We start from the raw sequence: 6,833 nt of genomic DNA, 5'->3' as shown, positions 1-6,833 counted from the left end.
GTGGCACCTTAAAGACTAACAGATGTATTGGAGCATAAGCTTTCGTGGGTGAATACCCACTTTGTCAGATGCATGGCATCACATGCATCTGACGAAGTGGGTATTCACCCACGAAAGCTTATGCTCCAATACATCTGTTAGTCTTTAAGGTGCCACAGGACTCTTTGTTGCTTTTTACAGATCCAGACTAACACGGCTACCCCTCTGATACTTGTGATTACTAGAGCACACAAACAGGATTCCCTGGTGCAAGGTTTCCATTACCCATTGTTCAGATTGCTTGGTTCTTTCTCCCTGCTTCTGCTGATGCCTCTGGAACATCCAGCCATATCCCTCTTTTTCTCCCTGTATTTTCTCCTTTAGAAAAGGTACATTGACCTGATTCGCCGCTTGCCTTTCACTTTGTTCCATCATTTATACTTGAACAAAGGGAGATGTAAGACGCCACAACTGGTGTGAGTGAAGAATTCTGATTTGTGTTCCACCCATTTTGTACAGCTGTAAATGGCACATAATGCCAGGCAGTGGAGAACCCGGCACTGTATACTGTCCTTGGCAATCTTCAGCTGAGAATATAGATTCTGAGCCAAAGCCAAGGGAAGTAAATTCAGGTCTTCCCATTGACTTCAATGGGCTTTGGGTCAGCCTCATAGAGAGTAGGGCAGGGAAATTACTGCAAGGCAATATTTGTGAACATCCCTATGAGTACAAAGCACAAACTCACTCTGTGTGTGTCCCTCAGCCCCCACTAGTGTATCATGTAATTTTGCTGCTTTGCAGTGCTAGTCATCCTCCTTCCTGTGGACAGTCAGAGATGAGAAAAGAATGATATCAGCCGGAGGGCTTCGCCAGTCAAGTGCTGCTGGCCCCATAACTTAAATCACAGCAGATGAAATTGCCGATGTTTTGGCCCAGCAGTTTTCCTCTTCTAACAAGAGCCAAACAGCATCTTACTGCAAAACATATTGTAGCATTTCTATGGCAACTGCCTCATCAGCTGTGAAAAATCTTCCTGACTCTCAGAGTGGGGACTGCCAAGCAGCTTCTTTTCTCTATTGTTCTGGAAAATGGATGGGTTTGCCAAGTGTTGTTCTTTCCTTCCCCACCTCACCCCCCCGAAAACCATGCTGGACTTTATACAAAGCTGATCGGCTGTTACTTAGAAACCCATGACATCACTGGTACCATTGACAACCAGGCACTCTTATCCTTCCAGGGCTTGATTCTGGTTCAGACAGAATAACTCATGGGGATGTGAACCTGGGGAAAAGATGAAATGACTTGATCATTTCAGTGGGGCAAATGGAAGTCCAGCTGATATTAAGCATTGTTACCTTCGGGGTGGGGGATGGACGGGATGGAGAAGAAAGGATCATTTCAAATGTAGATGAAGACAACTGGTGATTAATGTCATTTGGACAGTTTTGGGATCAGGTTCAGAGGGTATGTGTGAAAAGGTGTAAGTTGTGCTTTGGTACCTGGGTGTATGAGAACTATGGGAATCTAAACGGATATAATCTCCATGTCAAGGATCTGGAAGAGAGGGGTCTAGAAGGAAAAACAAGTCACCCTTAAGAGGGTAAGAAGATCTAAGTTAGAGTAAGACCACTACTTTGTTAAACCGCCTTCAAATCTTCTTGAATGTAAGTTACACCAACTCAGCCTTAGCTGGACTCCTTTAGACACTTACCAGTGATGAACTTCTACTACCTTACATACACCCTCTGAATTTGCACCTTTGTTTCTTTAAGCTACACTGCATCTGTCAGTGGGTTCTACTCTTTTGGGCAGGCATTTTGTTTTGGCTCAGTATATTTCACCCATCATAAAAATAGGGTCTGGTGTTATAATGTATGTAAATAGTAGTACATGCATAGTAATGAAACTGCAGCTTGCTTATGGTAGATGAGACACAGTGAGGTTAGATCAGGAAAGCATGAGCCTGGAATTCTAGGTTCTGGGAACGTTGGACAAGACACTCAACACCTCTGTGCCTTATGTTTACCCATCTGTAAAATAAGAATGGTGATATCTCACTGACCTTATAGAAGGGCGGTGAGACTTAAAGAGCTATGAGATCCTTGGATGAAAAGAATTAGAGTGTTGTCAAGGGTGGAAAATGCTTAAACATCCCAAAAAAGGTGTATAATCAATTCCACAATAAAACTGTGTGCCAGCCACCCCTCCTCTTCAACACCCACCCAACACTATCAGATACAGAATGTTCTAGTAAGAACCTCTTACATGGCCTTCATTTTCATTGCGCAGGCTGATTGTGGTCAGATCCTGTTACTAAAAGGATATCTGTAATTTGCATGCAAGATGGGACAGTGTAACAAATATATAAACACAGAGACAGATAAAACAAACAACTCAAAGCTCCAGTGCTACCAATAGGAAAGGCACCTGACCAAAGAAGAATGGAATCTTGTTTCACACTAGGTCTTCACTTCTCCTGATCACACAGCACACTCAGCTGGGTTTAAATAAAGATCTAGAGAAGTTAGGCTCCAGGTTTGGGTCCAAATTTTGGCAGCTAGGGCCAATCTCCACTTACTAAAGTATGAGCCAATCTTCCCAAGTCTCTCAAATCTGAAGGAATTCTGCAGTCTGTTAACTTCTACAGCCATCTGACAAAGGTGGGGCAGTGGTAAGTAATGATTATGGCTACTGAATACCTGTGAATTGTGCACACAGATAGTCCAGGCTAAGAACTTCCTCCTGGTTCTGTTAACCCATTCTCCTCCCCATTGTGCCAAAACAGGGTTTTGTTTCCTCCACTGGTTATGTCTTGTCTTTAGATTGTGAATTCTTTGGGGGCAGAGCAGGCATTATCACTACATGCTAGTACAGAGCCTAGACCAATGGGGCCCTGACTTGGTTGAGGCCACTAGGCATTACTGCAGTAGAAATGAGAGATAATAATAGACATTCCAGCCACATGCAAATCTCCTAAGTCCTTTTTCACATCGTAGGTAGAATGAGCCCCTCCTTGCTGTATTCTATCATTTTCCAAACTCCTCCATCAACCCTCTTTCTTCAGAGTCCAAAGTGGGATCCAAAATGTACATAACTTGTTGCCAGTTGATTCCACTGGGTCCCCTGGTATTGCTAAATAGATCCAGCACATTGCAGGATTCCTTCCTTTCTGGATTCTATGATGTCCCAGAGGGAATAGAACACATTGGATAGCCCATTTGCAGTGTCATAGCTGTGGACTGTTTGTTTAAGCCCTGTAATATATAGCTTTCTACCCTGATGTGTTCTTCAGTGGTATATTCCATGGTCAAAGGAGGAAAGAGCTATCGGATAGAAGATTCTTTTGGCTCCATCTAGGAAGGTAATCAGAGAAGCTTGTGGGGAAGGTTAGCTGCAGGGAAGAGATTTGCCATGATGACACTATTTGGGTATTGGCAGAAATAATAAAAATCTAGTGACTGAGCCAAATGTGTCTACCTGCCTCATGTTAATATGAACTGCTGCAGGCATGAAGACATTCTCCATTGAAAGAGAGACAAGGCTCTTGAGTTTGGCTGGTCCTAGTTGCATTTGAGAGCACCGTGGCTTTAGGACACAGCTGGATGGATAGTCTTCTTAATAGGAGCAGGCAAATGAAATGGAGTTGCTAAGCAAGGCTAGAAAAAAAGGGAGGAGGAAATAAAGAAATTAATAAAATATTGATGCCAAACTGCCTGAAGAATGCAAATTGCCTTCAGAATGGGGAAGGAGCGCATCACTTCAGAGTGAGAGTGACTGGGAGCTGTCAGATTCTTGCCTCAGCCTTAGAGAGGCTTTGGAAGGGAACCTCTGCTGTTAAAATTGCTAATTACTCCTTAACAGCTACAAACATAACTCAAAGCACGTTCATCTGCATTTGAATTAAATTGTCCAGATTAGTTGCAATAACTCAGTCTGCCCTTATGTGCATTTGGGGATGGGAAAGGGAACAATAGTTTTAAATATATCAGGGTCATTGTTCAGAGGATATTGTTTGTTTGGAAGATGGGAAGAAATCAAAAGCCATCATCCTGGGGACAGAGTCATACTTCTTTTTTAAAAACCAGAAGGGACCACTATAGTCAGATGGTTAGATTAGGTGCCTGACACAAGCCATAGAAGTTCAGTGGGTTGATTGCTGATGCAATTGAAGGAGATGGGCTAAGCTGATGAAGGGTCTGAATAAACACAGTGACATTTTCATTGTGACACTGAAATGCCCAGTGGAAATGGGGGCCTCTTACAAGAACAGAGTCTGGATCTATGAGTCCCTCGTTACTCACCAATCTCTACTAATAACCTGGAAGGTGGAGGCCGTGTACTCCAGAGAGGGGCGGACATCTGTGGGAGTCGGGAGATCTGAGTCCTATTCCCAGCCTTGCCAGCAATTTGTTCATCTGTAGAGTGCTGACTATGAAATTGACCCACCTCCGGTAAAGCACTCTGAGGTGTAAGCCTATTGCATGAGAAGTGCTGCTGTAGAAGTGCTGTATATTGCCGCCCAGTATTAGGAGACTTCTTCTTTATAAGGCACTTTGAGCATCTTGGAAGAAAAGGTGCTCTTTGAGTATGAAGTGTTTATTGTAATCCAGCCTTGCTGCTTTTTGCAGAGAAAGAAGAACGAGGCTTAGAGGGGAGGATGAGAGTAACAGCTGTGAAGAATAGACCTTTTGCCACAATATATCATTAAAAAAAGAAGAGCGAGGGAGTTGATAAGAGGTTTCTTTCCACTGACCTTCCCTCAGGAAGGACACACACAGAAAAATGTATCAAAAACCTTTTCACTGTGGCTGGTTTTATTTTCCTGCTTCATTTTAAAGTTGTTTATGAAGTGATTGAAAGCAGCTATTTATTCTTTCCAAAGGAAACCTTGGCGAGGGTTCATAGGCCCTGCTGGGCCAATACTACATTCTCCAGGAAACTAATGTAACCTTTGTGTTCCTTTAATACCATAGTAAATGGAAGGGGGGAAAAAGAGAGATGGCAGTGTTAAAAAACATACCCTCCCATGTGCCTGGCAGTCAGCAGAATCCAGCTTGAAACCCCATTGATCTTGTGTCTGTTCCCTTTAATGAGCCCACATAGCCCAGGTCTGCAGCAGCTCTCTCTAGTGCAACTGTAAACCAATGGATCATTTTATATTCAGATCAATTTGCTTTGTTTTAGTGGGGAATAGGCTTGCTACTCTTATGCAGAGCCTGTATTTCCTCCCTCATTGCCAAATATCTTCCACCAAGATAGTTGAATTTGTTTAGTTTGGCAATTATCTTGAAAAAGACAGCAAAGAGTCCTGTGGCACCTTATAGACTAACAGACGTATTGGAGCATGAGCTCATGCTCCAGTACGTCTGTTAGTCTATAAGGTGCCACAGGACTCTTTGCTGCTTTTACAGATCCAGACTAACACGGCTACCCCTCTGATACTTGAAAAAGACAGTCACTGGATGCCATTTTATGTTTTCTTTCCTGTGTTCCCAGTATACTTGTATAGCAGGTTGCAGACCAAGGCCCAGATTTTTAAAAAATGACCAACGATTTTGGATGTTTCCATTTTGAGGGCTCAACCTGAGACACCTAAAAGCGTCTTGATTTTTCGGCTGTAGCTGCTCAGCACTTCCTGAAAACATGGGCACCCAAAATAATTAGTCACTTTCAAAAATATTGCCTTCCAGGAGCAACTAAGCCAGTGATGTGCCCAAAATGTCAGGGTAGAGGTGATATTTACCAGGGGCATCATTTTCAAAGCATCTAATTGACTTAGGAGCCCAAGTCAAACTTTCAAAAGTGACGGACTAGAGCCTAATTCTCACTGAAAATCAGTGGGACTTAAGCATCTAAATCTGTTGACAATTTTATCCCACTCTTTGGGTGCTCTTCTTTCATCTACAGCAAGGAGAGTATCTCCCCAAAACATGGGAGGGGTCTAGGCTGAACTATCCAGAGCCACCTTCAGAGGTAAGCCTAAAAGGCAATAGGGCATCTAAACTGATGTAACTTACACATCTTGCCAGTCTCCTCAATGTGCATTTTGTGCCAACTTTATCTGGATTTTCTCATACTCAAGGGCAGATTCAGAGGTGATGTGTGAGTTAGATCACCCTTCACAACTTTGACTCCTTAGAACTGCATCCACCTATCCTATCTGTGTCTAAGGGGGTCTAAGTTGATGTAACTTAAAATCAAAGTTTCTGGAAGAAGGGACAGGTTTGGCTCTACTTAAACCTTCTTCAAGCACCTGGGCATATGAATTACACCATCTTAGATGCCTTTAAGAGTCGATGGTAGCATAAGTGTAGGAAGCTGTAGGGGAATCTAACTTAAAATTACCTGTTAAAATGGTGCCCAGATTCTTTCACTATTTCCTCCAGGTGGTACTTGGCAGTGCTTTAAAAATATAGCCTCATTTTGAACATTTGACTTGTGTCCACAGAGTGCACTTCTAGTCTCTGCAATCAACATGGCAAATAAAGGATTTAGACCTGGAAGTTATAAAATGGTGCAAAACCCTGAAGCCCTCTAGTCCATCATCCAGCTTTTGCAAGACTTTTTCTTGTGTGCAAAAGTGTTGTCCAGCTATGGTATTTAAAGTCAAGTAAAGCCCTGCCTTTGCCTTAAACTCATGTATACTGTTTGTTTGCCCTGTCTGCTTCCTTTTGACAGAATATTCCATAATCCAGTGACTCTCTGGAAGAGAACCTTCTTCTATTATCTAGTCAAACGTGCTGGCTCTTAAACAACAGCTATATATATATATATATATATATATATATATATATATATATATATATATATATATATATATATATATATATATATATCAATTTCATGCTGGTGAG

General features: G+C 42.3%; 1 long non-coding RNA gene across 2 annotated transcripts; it reads left to right on the top strand.

Moving 5' to 3' along the window:
• The first annotated feature begins 1,205 nt into the window (after positions 1–1,205).
• LOC120375765 lies at positions 1,206–6,613 on the top strand. Of its 2 annotated transcripts, none has more exons than XR_005586763.1 (2): positions 1,206–1,579; positions 6,428–6,613. It is a non-coding gene; the product is annotated as an uncharacterized LOC120375765 (long non-coding RNA). The 2 variants fall into 2 exon arrangements; XR_005586762.1 differs by having other exon boundaries at positions 1,206–1,643.
• The last annotated feature ends 220 nt before the right edge of the window (positions 6,614–6,833 follow it).

This window comes from Mauremys reevesii, linkage group 12, assembly GCF_016161935.1.
Source record: "Mauremys reevesii isolate NIE-2019 linkage group 12, ASM1616193v1, whole genome shotgun sequence".
NCBI classification, from domain to species: domain Eukaryota; kingdom Metazoa; phylum Chordata; order Testudines; family Geoemydidae; genus Mauremys; species Mauremys reevesii.
This window is presented reverse-complemented; position numbering and strand designations above follow the sequence as displayed.